The 15,984-nt window shown below is 40.0% G+C and overlaps 1 pseudogene; it reads left to right on the top strand.

Annotated features, from left to right (window-relative positions):
* Positions 1-9,013: 9,013 nt before the first annotated feature.
* LOC109457267 (repressor of RNA polymerase III transcription MAF1 homolog) lies at positions 9,014-10,187 on the top strand (annotated as a pseudogene).
* The last annotated feature ends 5,797 nt before the right edge of the window (positions 10,188-15,984 follow it).

A 15,984-nucleotide genomic window follows, 5' to 3' on the forward strand; every position in this document is an offset into this window, starting at 1 on the left:
GATAAGACAAAAATAGTATCTTCTGCTTTAACGTACTCTGAAAGACCTGTGGAGAGATTTAATTTTCTATTAGTGGTCATTTTGAGGGAAAAGACTCAAATATTGAATGAATATTATTATTGTTGTTCCGTACTTACATTTTAAAGTATATTTCATTTAAAAGTCTTAAAGAGGCCTATAAGTAAATTGAGATATAGAAGCAAGTGTAGTGACCTAGCTTCTATTCAGGGGCAAGCCGTGCAATTCAACAAACATTCATGGAAATTAAAACCCTGTATCCAGAATACAAAATAAATAAGATGAGGTCCTGGCCCTCCAAAAAGCTCGTTATCAAATAAAGATGTAACATAATAGCCACTATCGTTTTGGAAAACTGATCAAATCCTAGGCACTGTGCTGAAGTACTTTGTAAATATTTATCTGATTCAGTCTTGAAATTACTTTTTATTTCACTAAATAAGGCAAATTGTCATTGTCCAGCTCTTTTTCCAGCCTTCCTTGCAGCTAGGGTGCTGATATCTGACCACGGCCATGCCAGTTAGATGCATCCTATTCTAGACTTTAAATTGAAATGTTGGGAATCAAAGAGGCTGAAAGGTGGTGGTGCTGGTGGTGACAGAAAGTCCGATGTTCAGGAGTGGCAGTGCCTTCTGGGGCATCCAGAACCTGACATCCGTGGTTAATGCTAAGTGGCAGCATTGTCCTCACGGACAGAACTTTTCTGCTCAAGTCAGTGAAGTTTTGTTTGGGTTGCTTACAACCAGGAACTCTGATTGACAGAGGTTCTTTCCATGCAATCTGTGGTTTTGAGTATTTCCTCCAGCAAAGCTGATCACCTGTTTTCATGTTGTCTGTAATTATCACTGTTAACCACCAGGTGTCGCCAGCCAAACCTTATAGCATTTCTCAGGCCTAGGACTCTGAGGTAAACAAAACTTTAAAAAGTTACAAAACTTTATTCAAAGATATTTAAGAAGTGCTAAGTAAATGGCTATGCACAAAATATCAGCTTTTAAGAGCTATGGAGGTAGCTTTTCCTTCATCTATTCATCAGTGATGTACTCCTCCACAACGTAAAGATGAATAAGACGACTCAGTGACATGAAATATTTACACTGAAGGTATAAACTATGGTTTAAAGAGAACAATATTTATAAGGTAACATAATTTTATGAATCCAATAGGAATTGTGGTCTTCAAAACTGTCCCTCATCTGTGATTTTTATTATGTTCTGCCTCAGGATTAAGAAAAATGAATTTGCATGTATGTTCATTAGTAGGACAAAAAAAGCTTTTATTTAAACTTAAAATTCAGTTCATGCTAGAGAATGCTATACATGTGTATGAAAAAAAACAAACTATTCTACTGGAATGCTTCCTGTTTTCAGTTTTATTCAGAACACTGCTTTCCACCGATTACAGTTTCCCCTTTGGTCAGCCTCCCTCATCACTGCCATGGAACGTCCTCATTCATTTATTACAAAGTTACCAAGCGACTCTTTTTTCCTATCCTAGAACATTATTTTCTCCTTATTCTGGTTAATGGAAAGTGAACATGCCATGGCAGGTGGCAGGCAGAGCTCCTGATGAAATGTGCAGGTACACAAAGAATGCAGGCAAAATAAGTAAGTAAAATTTGGTGGTGCCTATGTCTTCTATTTGCTGTACGTCTCAGCTGCCCACTTCCCACACAGGCAAGTCACGGTGCTGATGCACCCTCTGTTACTCTCTTAATTAAACATCGCTTGCTGAGAGGAGATCCTTCACTTAGCACCTCCCAGACATTTTTTTTCAGTCCCCACCAGGCAACCTTTAGCTGTGTGCTTTTCCCACCCTCCTTCCTTCACCAGAGAACCTCCCCAGGGAACCTCCCCAGGCCTGCCCTTTCCAAAATGGCTCTTTGCTTCAGATTTCCTCTAGATCCTTTTCTCTCATCCTTCCCAGGCTGTCAAAATCCCCACTGCTGAACTCCACCTGTATCTTGACTAGTTGTTAGTCTAGCAACTTGTACAGTTACACACCCTTAACCATGAGTCACCAATAGCAGCCTTCTTCTTCTTTCTCCCTTCCCCCTTTATAATCTGCCCAGGAAGGTTTGTCTCTTTAAACAAATCTTTGATTGGTGGGGTTTTAGAAAGAGTTGGCAAGATATTGGGGGAGGGGATAAGTGAGGCCTTTAACACAGAGCTCTCCCCTAAATTGTTATCACCCAGTTTTCTTTTCTTAGGACTAAGGTTGGCTCTGGGAGCAATTCATCATGAGGTACTAAATTTTATTAAAACTCTCTTTCACGTCATTATCAAAGAACACTGGGATCCCTCCACCTGAACAACTTTTAGAATGACTGAATTATCTTATTTGTCTGAAACCGCCTCCCTTCCAGTCTTCTTAAAAATAAGCTTAAGTTTTTGTAAGTATATAAAAATAATGATTTCACTGTCAGTTGTGCTAATGGAAAATTCACTCTTCGGTGTGAAAGGCAGCACTTTTTATGTAACATGAGCATTTTGCATTTTAAGAAAAGCAGCCTGAAAGAGAACACAATTGTCTTTATATAACAGTGCATACTTAGTCATTGTCAAAACGTAATACTTCTCCTTTAAGACTTTGGATTTCTTGTAGCCAAGATCAACAGCTTTCTCGGGAAAGCACACACAGTCTTAGGACCAGGTTTTGAATAAAATGTTCCCTCTGTCAACCTGTTTTTAACTAAGCTCCTTAAAATAACAGTTAGTTGATTTAAATTGTTATCTAGTGGTCCGTGAAATATTACATAAGACTTTTGAAAGTTCGTAGTCAAGATGATAAGTTTCAACACTGCATCTTCCCAGGTATGACCCAAGCCATTGACCAGAATTGCTGGGGTAGCAGGCAGGGTAAGCAGATAGAAATTAGAAATGGGAGCTCAACCTGAGGTCAACCCTGAGGAGTGGAATGTTGTTTGATCCGGTTCTCTGGATCTGAGATCTGAATGTCAGGGAAAAAGACTGGAATGGAAAGGCAGGCACCTGAGAGGCCAGACACTGTGGCCAGATCATATCGTTTTGCTTCAGGTAAACATGACTGAATTTCAAATTCTCCCTCAGTCTTGACAAGAAGGGTTTGGGAGGTAGGTTACCCTGGTTTTGTAAGTGGTACCCATCTCTCTGCACAAGCCCACATATTTTAGCAAGGTGCAAAATTTGAACCTTGAAAAGCTGAAATGTGCAGGCACTGACTCCAAACTGTTTGTAAATGAAGAAAGAGTAAAGAACTACGGTGTATTCCTGCTGGAAACAGAAGATTGGAAAAGTCTATCTGAATTACAAATGCACAAATCCTTTCACCCAGAAATTCTGTTTCTATATTACTCAATCTAGTATTGCCTGTAATTGTTAAGCTTGGTAAAAAATGTCATTATTAAGGGAGTGGCTAAATAAACCAGACTTCTACAGAATGGAATAGTATGCAGCTGTAATAAAGAATGAGGTCGCCTCTACATACTAATAGGGATATTTACCAGATATAATTATTCTTTAAGGTATATATTTGTTTTATATATGTGTCTGTACATATGCTTAAAATTTTTTTAAAGCAAGGTGTATATATAATGCTGCCATTATTTTTCTGAGACAGTGATATATACATATATACAGACACACCAGGAGTGCCAAAAAAATGTATACACATGACTTGTATTCATCTTTTATTATCAGTATATATTACTACAATTTTAATACAGTTTTTGCTTAAAATGCATATACATTTTTTGGCACCCTCTCTATATATACAAATATATTATACATACAAGTATACATATATGTGCAATTGTGTATTGAAGAATAGCTCTCAAGAATTGATGACATTGCTTGCCTCTAGGAAAGAGATCTGCTGGTTGAAAGAGAGAAGTGGGTGGAAGTTGAGTGAGATTTCTCTGGGAGGCAAGTTCTGTTGGGATTTTGTACTATGTTGATGTGACAGCTATTCAAAACTGTTACTTTAATTAAGAAACTAATAAAGTTCTTTGGAAATACAAAAGAAGAGGTGAATTGATTCTGATTATAAGGAATCAGGCCTGTCTTCCTAAAGAAAGGAACACCTGAGTTGGATTTTCTTACAAAGGTCATGTTTTATAATATTATTTGAGAAAATAGTATGCTTTTCTGCAATCTGCCAAGAAAAAGCCCTTTTCAGGAAATAAGATGGGTGGTTTGGGGGGAGGGAGGATTCTGTGTATGGTTTTTATCTTTTATTTTTTGTAGTTGAAGTAAACACCGTCAGCCAGAGCTTTAAGTTAACACTCTGTTCTGACCCGTGGATACTAAGAGCTAATTTTAGTTTGGGTAATTATCTGTGGTAAAGGAAAACTAACAGTGATTAATGGTCTAGTAGATATTCAGCAGGAACACAGAAAATAGGCTTGAAGAAGATACTGATTAGTATTATTATGCACCACAAAATGCAGTGCACACCACCAGTCCATTATTTATAACAAGTGGAACACTATGCTGTAAAGAAATAGGCCTTCTCTGATTGTAAACAATGCCAAACTACAGTTAGGACAATAAAAGTATTTGGAGGCATTGGATATAAAAAGATGCTTTGGTTGCTCTTTCTTATTTCCTGACTGTATGTTAATTTTGGTGATACAATCAACCTAATTTTCAATAACTCAGGAAGGTGGATTTTTCCTATTTATCCTCAGATCATTTCTTTCTTGGATGTTCTTAAGCACTTCGATTCCATTGCATTTTATCCAATTATACCTTTTGATGAAGATTAACTTCTGACCTTTTTAAAAAAAATTATTCTATGTTTTTGACAGTTTTATGTTTGTTCTTCCTCACACTTTCCTCTTGTAAATTCTTTTTCAAATCTTAGTGTTTTCTTTGAATTCTGTTCAATTACCCTGGTGTGTTTACAGCACAAACTAAGGAAATCTCAGTGTCATATGACAGAAGACAGTATGAAGTCCAGCTTAACCTTGGACTCCAGGGCCAGTTAACGTTATCAGCACTTAGAAAAAGTCTCATTGTCTCATCTCTTCCATGTTTATTTTTATTGTTTTATCGCCTTTCCAGCATATCACAATACTTTCTTTTGGGCGTGGTGATGAGGGTGATGATAAGTAATAGCATTTTATGTATCAAAACATAGTACTGATGTCTGTTCTCTGTCTATGCGCGGAAGTCTCAGCTTTTGAAAATTATACTTATGAACTGGAACTTAAATTCTCATTTTAAGATTTATGACTATCAGATGCAATCTTGCCCATCACTCATTTCCCCATGTCTCTCTGCATCTCTGTAGGCTTCTGGCTGATACTTTCACACAGGACAGATTTTCGAACCAAGGTGATAAGGCCTCTGAATTGAATTGCTCTCTGGACATCTCACCACTATGGTCTGACCTCCTGGTATTGAATTGATTTGTATCTGAGTTTGCAGTGCCCATTGGCATTACAACTAATGTCTCTTACCTGAAATACCCTTCTCAACCTTCAGCAAACTTGACTATAAGCTGTCACACCCATCAAAATTCAGCCATCTGAAAAGATTGTAGCACAGGAAGAAAGTATGAGCTGGTGAAATTATGTTTCCCTGCATTTTTGTTTTGTACTTTTTAGCTTTGGGTCTGTAAACAAAAAAAGGGGGGGCTACGTAATAAACCTGACCAGCTACCAGGGGGCCACATGGCAGGCCTGACAAGCTCAGCGACCAAAAGCAACTACACAGGATGGCCTGATCACAAATTCCTAACTGGGCAGGTCATGATGGCTAGTCACGTCCCAGGCCTATAGCCACCTAAGCAAAGTTCAGTCTTTCCCTTAGCTGAGCCCTGTCCACTGTTCTTATGCCTCTTGGATAGCATATCTTTGAAATGTCAGAATAATTTTCTTTTCCTACCTCTCAAAGGCACAACCTCAGGCACCAGAGCAGGAAACCACCAGAGCATGAGACCACAGAAGCCCTCATTGCTATGTTGTTCCCCCGCATACCATCTCTATTTACTGTTAATGTGAAACGTTAACTATTCAGTACCCACCAACGTAAAAGAAGTGTGCATTTTTTCCATTTTGCTTTTTATCTAATCCTAGAAATTTCCCAGCTTTGCTTTCTCCTGCCTCCTTAATCTACCACCCATGGATTTCATGTAACTTTGCTTACATCTGCTGCTTTGATTATAATGTATAAAATAAGCTGTAAAAATGTATTCTCTGGAGCATTTACTCAATCCATTGAGATTTTGCTTCTAGGCATGTCCTCAACATTTTGGCTCAGATAAAATCTTATAGGCTGGACATTCTTTCATTGACAGATCTTATATGATTAGCTAAATAGATATCTCTTATCTCTTCCTAAGCCACTAGACTGGAGGAATAATAAAATTCTTGATGTGGCAACTGACTGTGCCAGTTCAGACTAATCTCCACCAGGCCCAGGTTTCAATAACAAATAGTATGTATTACCACGCAACCAAGTGTCTAAAAAAAATATAAATTGTTGAAACATCAAATATAGTAGCTAACTAATCGATAATTTGCACACATTTTAAAAATGTAATTAGAGAACCCGTTCCCTATTTTGGTTGTCCGTTTAGACAATATGAGAACTATCCTGCATTTGGACATTAATAAAGAAAGATGAGTTTCTGCACTACTTACAGTAACGTATATTAACCATAAATATGAAGTAAATACTTTTTCATACACAGACTTTTTAATTCCTTAAAAGTAAGTTTATTTGTTCAAGACCATTAATCACAAGCAGTCTAATTATACAAACCATATAACTTGAAAATATTTTGAAATAGATTTTAATTTCCAAATGTAACCTTACACAGGTCTCTTAATACAATAAGGGAATTGAAAAATGTTCCAATCACAGTTTCTGGGTAGACTAAGGATGCAATAGGTTGTTCTGGAATGCTTATGACAAAGTTAGAGCAATTCCAGCTGAGGATAATAGCCAAGTATTGAACCACCTACCGGTAATATGATACATCAAAGAAGTAGTGTTCCTTGAAAAGTAGGATTTGTTTTTTTCAAATATAATTGATAAGAGGATACACAGAATTTACTCATTTGGATCTATTTATGAACATTGGAGCTAAGCTTAGAGGAAGGCTTCATTCTGTGAAAAAGATAACTTGAGATTATTCCGATAGAAATCCACAGTATCTGCAATTCTATTACATGTAGAAATATTCAAGGGATGGGCTAAGTTAAGGAGACTAAGATTTCAACAAACAAGCAATTATAGAAGATGATGTAAGTATAAATATAACTTTAATTACTGAATTTATGAAAGCTTTTCCCAAGAAAGAATCAGGCTCACATAGAAGTTTATTGCTGAGAAAAATATTTCACACACTATGATTTTCAAAAAAAATTATAAAGAATATAAACTCTGAATCTCTGTACATGAATTTTTATAACTTGTTATGTTTTTGTTTTTTTAACTTTTGCATTTAACACCTTTTCAATTCTTTGCTTGTGACTCTACTTAAATATAAAGAATCTATGAATACTTCAATAAGAGATCTTCTTTCCATCATCAAACTGAATTTTAATTTACTAACAGGGCTGAAATAAAGCATGTGACTAAGCTTCCTTACATATTTCTTCAATAACATAGTATATATGAGTAAAATAAGTATCTCAGTTAACAAAATCTAGATTCAAGTTCGTTACACAGGACCTGGCAATGGAGTTAGAAATAATCAAGTTTTATTGCCTAAACAATCTTACTCAACTCATATTTTTTTTCAACTATTTCACTTTATCTTTGATATTAGATAGCCACTGAAGTACACAGCTTTTTTCTCCATCATTAGGAAATTTCTTGACTAAGATTTTCTCTCCCCAATGGATTAAATTATTTAAGATTTATCTTTTGCATATTATTTGGTACTTTCTTTCCTGGAAAATATAAATCTATCTATATGTATCTATATGTACAAATCTTTACCCCAATTATTAATAAATTTTCCAGTTTGAAGTGCCTGTTGGTTATCTCTAAATATTCAGTCCCTTTGTTAACATTTGCAAAGAAAATTTAAAACCTGTTTTTATGACCAAAAAATGTCCATGTCCTGAAAGGATCCATGTTTCTTAAAAACTGCAATACTTGTTCCAAATAACAGTTCTCTAATGCTGTACATCATGGTAGGTGTGGTAACTATGGACCACATCTTGAAAAACGTATGTCATTAAAGATTATGCAAAAATAAAATCTCGATCAAATAAGGACATGCACATATACTCTCAAGAAAATTACTGTCTGTAAAGTTAGCTTGAGGAATTCTTCACAACTATATTATAAAATATATTAAAGTTGTGGCTCTCTCATAAAGCCATATGTCCAATGGCTGATTTACAGTTAGTTTCCCAATCCGCTTTGGGGACTCTTCATTTGGGGAATATATTTTACTACTGTGGCAAGTTAAGTGGTAGGTTATGATAACGTACTGCAACATACTGTAAAAGGGGCTTTTTTTTTTTAAGAGAAATTCTGTATGTAGAGGAGAAATGAAGCAAACCTTGAATACTCAGTAAAGTGAGAATCATTTCCAACTATAAACTTATAACAAATTTAAAATAACTGAAATTTGATGTAACTGTCAGTGACAAACGTAGTTTTAGGGTGCTAGGTACATAAAAGCAAGCTCACAGTTTGAAAGGTATTATATTGGCAAAGTTAATAAAGCGAGAACAGAAAAGAAATTGGAGTATTCCAGGACATTTAATAAAATTAGTTGTTTCTAATATCCCTAACAAAGCGTGTTTCTAAAAACAGTCCTTAAATATTGTCAAACAGAACAAAAAGTATATTTTACCTCTGTTTTTGCTTGCTGCTTGTCCTTTAGTCACCTGATGCAAAGTAGAGGCAGAGGTTGAGTGGCAGAGGATGGCCTGTGGCCGTTCAGAGAAACATGTTATTACAGGAGTGACTCAGTCCTCCAAGTTAAACTGGAGGCTTGCATTAAATCTCTTTATAACCAAAGTCAGACTTTCTTAAAAGTATATGGGAGGATGCTGTTGTTGTCTGGCCGGAGGAGGCAGAGGTCTGTCGGTTGCTTGCTCGGGCGACCTGCGGCGGTCGGCGGGCAGGTAGGTCGCGATAGTGGGGGCGCCGTGCAGGTGCGAGGCTATGTCGTGGTCACAGCCCTGATGTCACCTTTGAGCTTCTTCCCCCGGGATACAGGGCGGTCCAAGTGGAGGCCGCAGCACCACCCTTGGGTCCTGAGGATCCCGCACTGCCGGAGCCCGCACCTGCTTCTCACCCGCACAGACGTCAACCAACCTGACCCGGCCTGGCCCTACCTGGCCAGACAGAGAGTAGCGCAGGCAGGCAGCTCCTCAGAGCACAGGACCCCCTTCCCAAGGACAGGAAACCGTTGGAGAACTCGGGCTTCGAGGCCATCAACTCACAGCTGACCGTGGAGACCGGAGATGCCCACACCATCCACAGGATTGACAGCTATTCATGTCAGATGGGGGTCGGGGGACGACAAGCCCATGTTCAGGCAAGTCTGCCTGGAGGGCCAGCCACACGTGCTGGAGGCACTGTCCACACCCCAGACCTCAGGCCTCAGCCCCAGCAGACTCAGCAAGAGCCCAGGTGGTCAGTGCAGCGACAAGTGCAGCCAAAAGACCCTCTTCTACCTGATCACAGGCCCTACGAGTCCTTCCACCCTGACTGTGACCTCAGCCGCAGCCAGGAGTTCAGCCGGGAGCCCAGCCTCAGCCGACTGGGGATGCAGTCGGGGCAGTCTGTTCTCGGTCGTGCGAAGGGACGTCAATGCCCTGAAGCCAAAGCTGCGGAACGCCGTGGACGAGGAGATCTGCCTGGCCGAATGTGACACTGACAGCTACGACCCGTACTTGGACTCGGACCCCTTCGGGGAGGATGGCAGCCTCTGGTCCTTTAACTACTTCTTCTACAACAAGCGGCTGAAACGGGTCCTCTTCTTCAGCTGCTGCTCCATCTGTGGATCCACGTACATGCCCTCAGAGGTGGGCAACAAGTTGGATTTGGAGCTGGGGGAAGTAGAGGCAGTGAGAGCAGCCTTGAGGAGCCCAGCGCCATGGAGGATGGGGTTCCGGTGATCTGTATGTGAGGAAGAGGAGCAGAGACCCCAGCTTCATCATCCAACTTCATCCAGTGCCTGGACCTGCTGGCTGGAGGGGCTCCAGGGCCTCCCCAGGTGATGGCCAGACCCTGACGCTGCAACAGCTCTAGCACAGCCCACCTAGCCCTTTGGTTCCAGCGACTAGATGGCCACTCACCCACACAGGCTCTGCTGCACAGACTGAGGCTGGACTGGACTGACACACAGAGACACTGCCCTGCCCAAAGAAGCTGACACAGGCAGGGACAGCTGGACTGCAGAGCTTATTTTTGTATTTTGTACGGCATCAGGTCTGGGCCTGTGCACTGCATCCCAAAGGGCCCTAGACCCAGCCAGCAGGCCTCAGGGTTCATCTGCCCTGGACTTGGGCAGGCACCTGAATGCCCCATTGGGCAGCATGCACTGAGTGTCACTTTGCTGCAGCTTGTTTGTTTCCAATAAAAGTTTCTGTGACTTACAAAAAAAGAAAAAGTATATGGTTATAAGTGACCATTGCTTACTGAAAATACCCAATTTAAATTCAGTGACATAAGAAGGAAAAAAGAAAACTTTGATTGGAACTTGAATTGGAAAATAGAGAGGTAAAGAAAACTGTATTTAAAAGATTTCCAGTTTAAAGAGAAAAAGGGGTCACGGGCTTTGTGTACTACAATATATATTATTTAAAAAATAAATCCTAATGTGCTATCCTTGATGATAATAGAATAACTAACTCATGGGGTATTAGCTATCACCCTGAGTATACACATTAATTTACTACAACTAATGGTTTAAGATGATGAATTGAGCTCATATATTTACTGTGTCATCTTCAATACATGTTCTTAGAAAAAAATACAATATAAAGCTGAAAACAAGAAGAGGTGACATGACTCAAAGACTGAAAACAGATGAAATTGAATCAGAAATATTTAAATAGTAGAAACTTACTTTAAAGCAGGGGCATCCAAACTGCGGCCCGTGGGCCAACTGCGGCCTGCGATCCATTGTTAATTGGCCCGCAGCAAATTCCAAAAATATATTTAGTTTACTTAAATAAACCAGGTGAGGCAATATGTACTTCACCTCAAGTGAGTGGCCCGGCTGTTTGTGTATTTTACCGCATATGGCCCTTGCTGAAAACCATTGAAAAAAGTTTGGACACCCCTGCTTTAAAGGTATGAATTTCTCCTTCTATTGGAGAAAGAAAGCTTAAGTGCAGCAACAACAAGTCAAAAACAAACAAACAAAAAACACCCTACAAGTACATGGAGGACCAGTTATCAGAGCAATCAATTAAAGTATTTCTTTCAATGTAGCAGAACCAGTCAGACCATTCAACTTCCCACAGTATGTAGAATGATAAGTAACAGAGATGTTTGACCCCAGGACATTAAAATATAGAGAAAGATCTTTCTAGGTAACATTCAGAGTTTGGCTGTTGGACCAAATACAAAAAGCACAGCTGAACTAGATATAGCTGGGTCTTCCCCAATGGCACGGAGGGGATAAAATAGAAAAGTCTATTCAACCTTTGATGGAATTACATTCCTCTTCCTTTACAGTTTTCTCCTTACTAACAGTTGTGAGGGTTCTTAGCAACCTGACTGCTGCTCACAGATGCTCCAGATGGAATGTAGTCAACATGACTCAGCCCTTTTCGCAGTTTACAGTCCATTCTCCATTTAATATAAGAATCCTGTTGGCTTCTAGTCAAGATGGTGAAGTAGGTAAATGTTGTGCTACTTCTCCCACAACCACCTCAAAATTATAACTAAACTACAGAACAACTATCATTGAGAATCACCTGAAGTCTAGCTAACTAAAGTCCTATAACTAAGGTTATATAGAAGAAGCATGTCAAGACTGAAAGGAGGGACAGAGACGTGGAATGGGTTGGTCCCACATTTGCCTGTGGCAGTTAAAACTCAGGAGAGATATCTCAGCTGTGGAGGTCCCCCCCCTTAGGAGCAAGGGGTCCCACGCAGGGTTCCAGTGCTGAGAAAAGAAGTCGCCACAACTTCTGGCTCTGAAAACCAGCAAAGAGTGTGACTGAGTGAGATGGAAGGCTGTTAGAGTCCCAGGTGCTCCTCTGAAATGACCCACACACAGTCTTACACAGTCTTACTCACTGAGAAATTCACTTGCTCTGAGCTTGAGTGTTGGGGCAGCAGCTCGAAAGGCTCCAGGGACATACCGGATTCAGGCTGGAAGGGCAGCTTTCTCCCACACAGAAGTACTGGCAGAAGCCATTGTTCCTTAGCTAAGCCCTCCCCCCACCCAATATGCAGACACAGGCAGGCTCCATATCTGTCTCAATTGATATAGCTAACATTGTTTGCCCTCCCCTGGTGATTCCCTGAGACCTCACCCCACCCAACTTGTCAAAGCCTTCAGTGGTTTTCCATAGAAATGGCCTGTCTTGTCTCGTGCTTCAGACCTCCCTAAAATCTCTCAAAGGTTCACAAACCCCAAACAAGCAGCATCTGGCCTCAGTGTGACCTCTTGCTAAGCAGCCCCAAGCCTGATACTAGTGGCAGCGGCCTTGCTTCACAGCCTCTCCTAGGCACCTCTAAGCCCAGCACAAGTGGCAACCATCTGCAAATCACTTTGTAGCACATACTAAGTTGTCCTGGGCAGAGCACAGGCAGTGGCTGACCTTGGCTTTCACCAGACCCCTCCAAGAAGCCCCAGAACCAACACACCTGGTGGACAGCTTCACACCACACCAGAGCACCACTCAACCACCTCCACAAATGACACACACAAAGGTCAGACTGGGAAGGCACCAGAGCCCCACTAAAGCAAATCCTGTTCCTTGGGGGTCAACCCCTGCACAACAGCTCCGCCATTGTAGTCACAGCCAGCCCCAACAGCCAGTCAGCCTGAGGGTCAACCCCTCTCACTTACGTGCAAAGAATGGTACACACAATCCACACAAGGGACACTCTTGGAGCACCTGGCTCAGGTGATGCCTACACCACTGGGCCCCACAAGACATCTACTACATAAGGCCGCTCTACTAAGACTGGGAGATATAGCAGCTCTACTTAATACATAGAAGCACAAATAAGGAGGCAGCCAAAATGGGAAGACAAAGAAACATGTTCCAACTGAAAGAACACAATAGAATTCCAGAAGGAAAAGAAAAAAAAAAAAAAAAAACGAAACAAAATGGAGACAAGCAATCTACCAGTTGCAGAGTTCAAAACACTGGTTATAGAGGAGATCCAAGTGGTGGAGTAGGTAAATGCTGTGCTTGTCTCATCCCATGAACATATCAAAATTACAACTAAATTATAGAAAAATAAACCTGGAGAACCATCTGAAGTCTAGCTGAACAGAAATTGTATAACTAAGAATGTGAAGAAGAAGGCACATCAAGACTGATAGGAGGGACAGAGATGAGAAATGGGCTGTTCCCACACCCACATATGGCAGTTGAAAATTGAGAGAGATAGCTCAGCCACAGAGATTCCCCACGAAGGTGCAAGTACCCCAGCCTCCTACACCAGCCTCCCTAGCTCAGAGTGCTGGTGCTGGGAAGAGGAGCTCACACAACTTCTGGCTGTGAAAAACAGTGGGGATTCCTACTGCCCAGGTGTGACACAAGAATGAAGGAAACCCAGACATCCTCTTAAAGGTCCCATGAAGGCATTCACCCTGGGCTCCGGTGGCAGGACAGTGACTCGGGGGCATTGGACACATATGGGGAGAGACCGAGTTGTGTAATTTCAGGGATAGGTCTGGAAGGACAGTCCTCATTTACCCCCATGCAGCCGGCAGGTGGGCACCATCTTTTCTGTGTTGAGCCTTCTCCCCTCACAGGCCAAAACTGAATCTGATTGGTCTGGTGGTTATAGAATTGGGGTGTTTCCTACTTTCTTCTATGTATTTCCTATATGTTTTCCCTTTCTGTTTTATCTACCTTAAACCCCCTATTACACCCTGATTATTTTGGAGGCACTGTAAGTTTAAACAGTAGAGAGCACTGATGTGTATCCTATTTGACGTATTCACTGATGATTGGGTAAAGTTGGCTATACCTCTCATTCTCTCCATATTTTATTTTATTTTCTTCATCTTCAAAATGGTGGTAATATTTACTAATATTTGCCTTTTCTGGCTGTATTGGAATTTATTGAACATCTTGATTTAATATTGTTGAAAAACTTATCATTGTAAAAAAAAGAAGGACCCACTCCTTTTCACTTATCTTGGTTTGTTAGCAATTTTAATACTTGTAGGACAGTTCTTACTTGAATGCAAGGACCTAATTAGTAGGTAATTGCAGTCGTGGTGCAGCAGTATACCAATAAAATAGGGAAACTTAACAGATAGCCCTCAATTTAGCTTACTATATTTCACTGTCTGTTTAACTTTTACTTCTCTTGTAAATGAATGAATGAATGAATGAATGATGAATTAATGGACAAACAAATGAACTGAAGTGTGAATCTAAATGTAATCTATCAAAGCTTTATATGTATGCCAGGAGGAAGTACATATAAAAGTGCCATATTTAGAAGATGTCAGAGAGGAAAATGTCTTCTGTGAACTAAGGAGAGAAATGGTATTTGGGAAAATATAATCTCTTTTGAGTCTTTATGAAAGAAGATGATCTGGATTATAACTAAGTCAGGTCAAGCAACCACATGAATTTTTCAAATGACTTACTATGCATTGAAAACTGAAAGGAAATAAATTGCTTAGATATGGTCTACTTTAACAAACCAACAAGCATCAAATCAAATAATTTCTTATGTAATTCCATCTTACAGGAGTCCAACAGGGCTCACCTTCTGATATTTCTGATTGCTAAGTGAATTTCCAAGAGCCCTAGTGACACTTTGGATAAAATTGAACACTACAGTATTCAGTCCGCATCCCTCTCTCCCCTATGACTTGATATCCGGGAGTCACTTGTATTATTTAGGAATTCTCAGTCCCTGGAACACAAACAGCTATAACATAATGGTTGCTTTCTTAAGCTCCCATGTTTTTGTGGGTTCCATGGCCCATATTACATGGGCCTATTACAAATTCTCCAGGTCGCTATAAATGATTGGTGTCTCAAGACCATTGTAGCAATAACTTATCATAATAGATGCTCTTGTTACTATCCAGTTTAAGTGTGTAGTTATTTTTAAAAATAAAATGTAGATATAATATTTGATGGGACCCATCGTTCTCCAGAAATTTTTCTTCAATTTTTTTTAAAGTTACTCAGACTCTTAGTTTGAATAAAGTTTATTAATGGCCTGGCTCCTCACTCCCCTCACTCTTCCTCCTGCATCATCCACACTGACCTTCCTGATGTCCTAATACACCCCAAACCTGCTCTCACTTAAAAGCTTTTGCATTTGCTCTTCCCTCTTCGAAAAATGTTCTTCTCAGATACGTTTGTGACCTGCTCCTCCTGCCTTCAGCTTATCTCATTAGGGAGGCCTTCTCTGACCGCCCTACATGAAATTCCCACTGCTTAATCCCTTTACCCTGCTTTATTATTCTCCACAGCACTATCACGACTTGACATAATATGCATTGTTTGTTTGTTTATTTTTGTTCATTTTCCCACAAAAATTGAAGCCCCATGAGAGCAGGGACTTCAGTGTGTTCCCTTCCTTATCCCCAGTGCTTAGCATGAGGGAAGCGCCCAATAAATAATTGCTATATCAATGAATGGAATCAATGATTACCTTTTTGTTTTTTACTTTAATGTCAATAAATATTTTAAAAGTAGATTGAAGTTAAAAAGAATCAGCATCTTCTACTCTTCAGTATTTCAAGGAGAAATTAACATTGTATTGTTGTAGGGGTAAAAAATTTCAACAGAATTACAGATAAGGTCATGCTGAGAAAAACACTTAAAGTAAAGTTAGCCGTAGAAGC

This window comes from Rhinolophus sinicus, linkage group LG11, assembly GCF_036562045.2.
Source record: "Rhinolophus sinicus isolate RSC01 linkage group LG11, ASM3656204v1, whole genome shotgun sequence".
In the NCBI taxonomy this organism is placed as follows: Eukaryota; Metazoa; Chordata; class Mammalia; order Chiroptera; family Rhinolophidae; genus Rhinolophus; species Rhinolophus sinicus.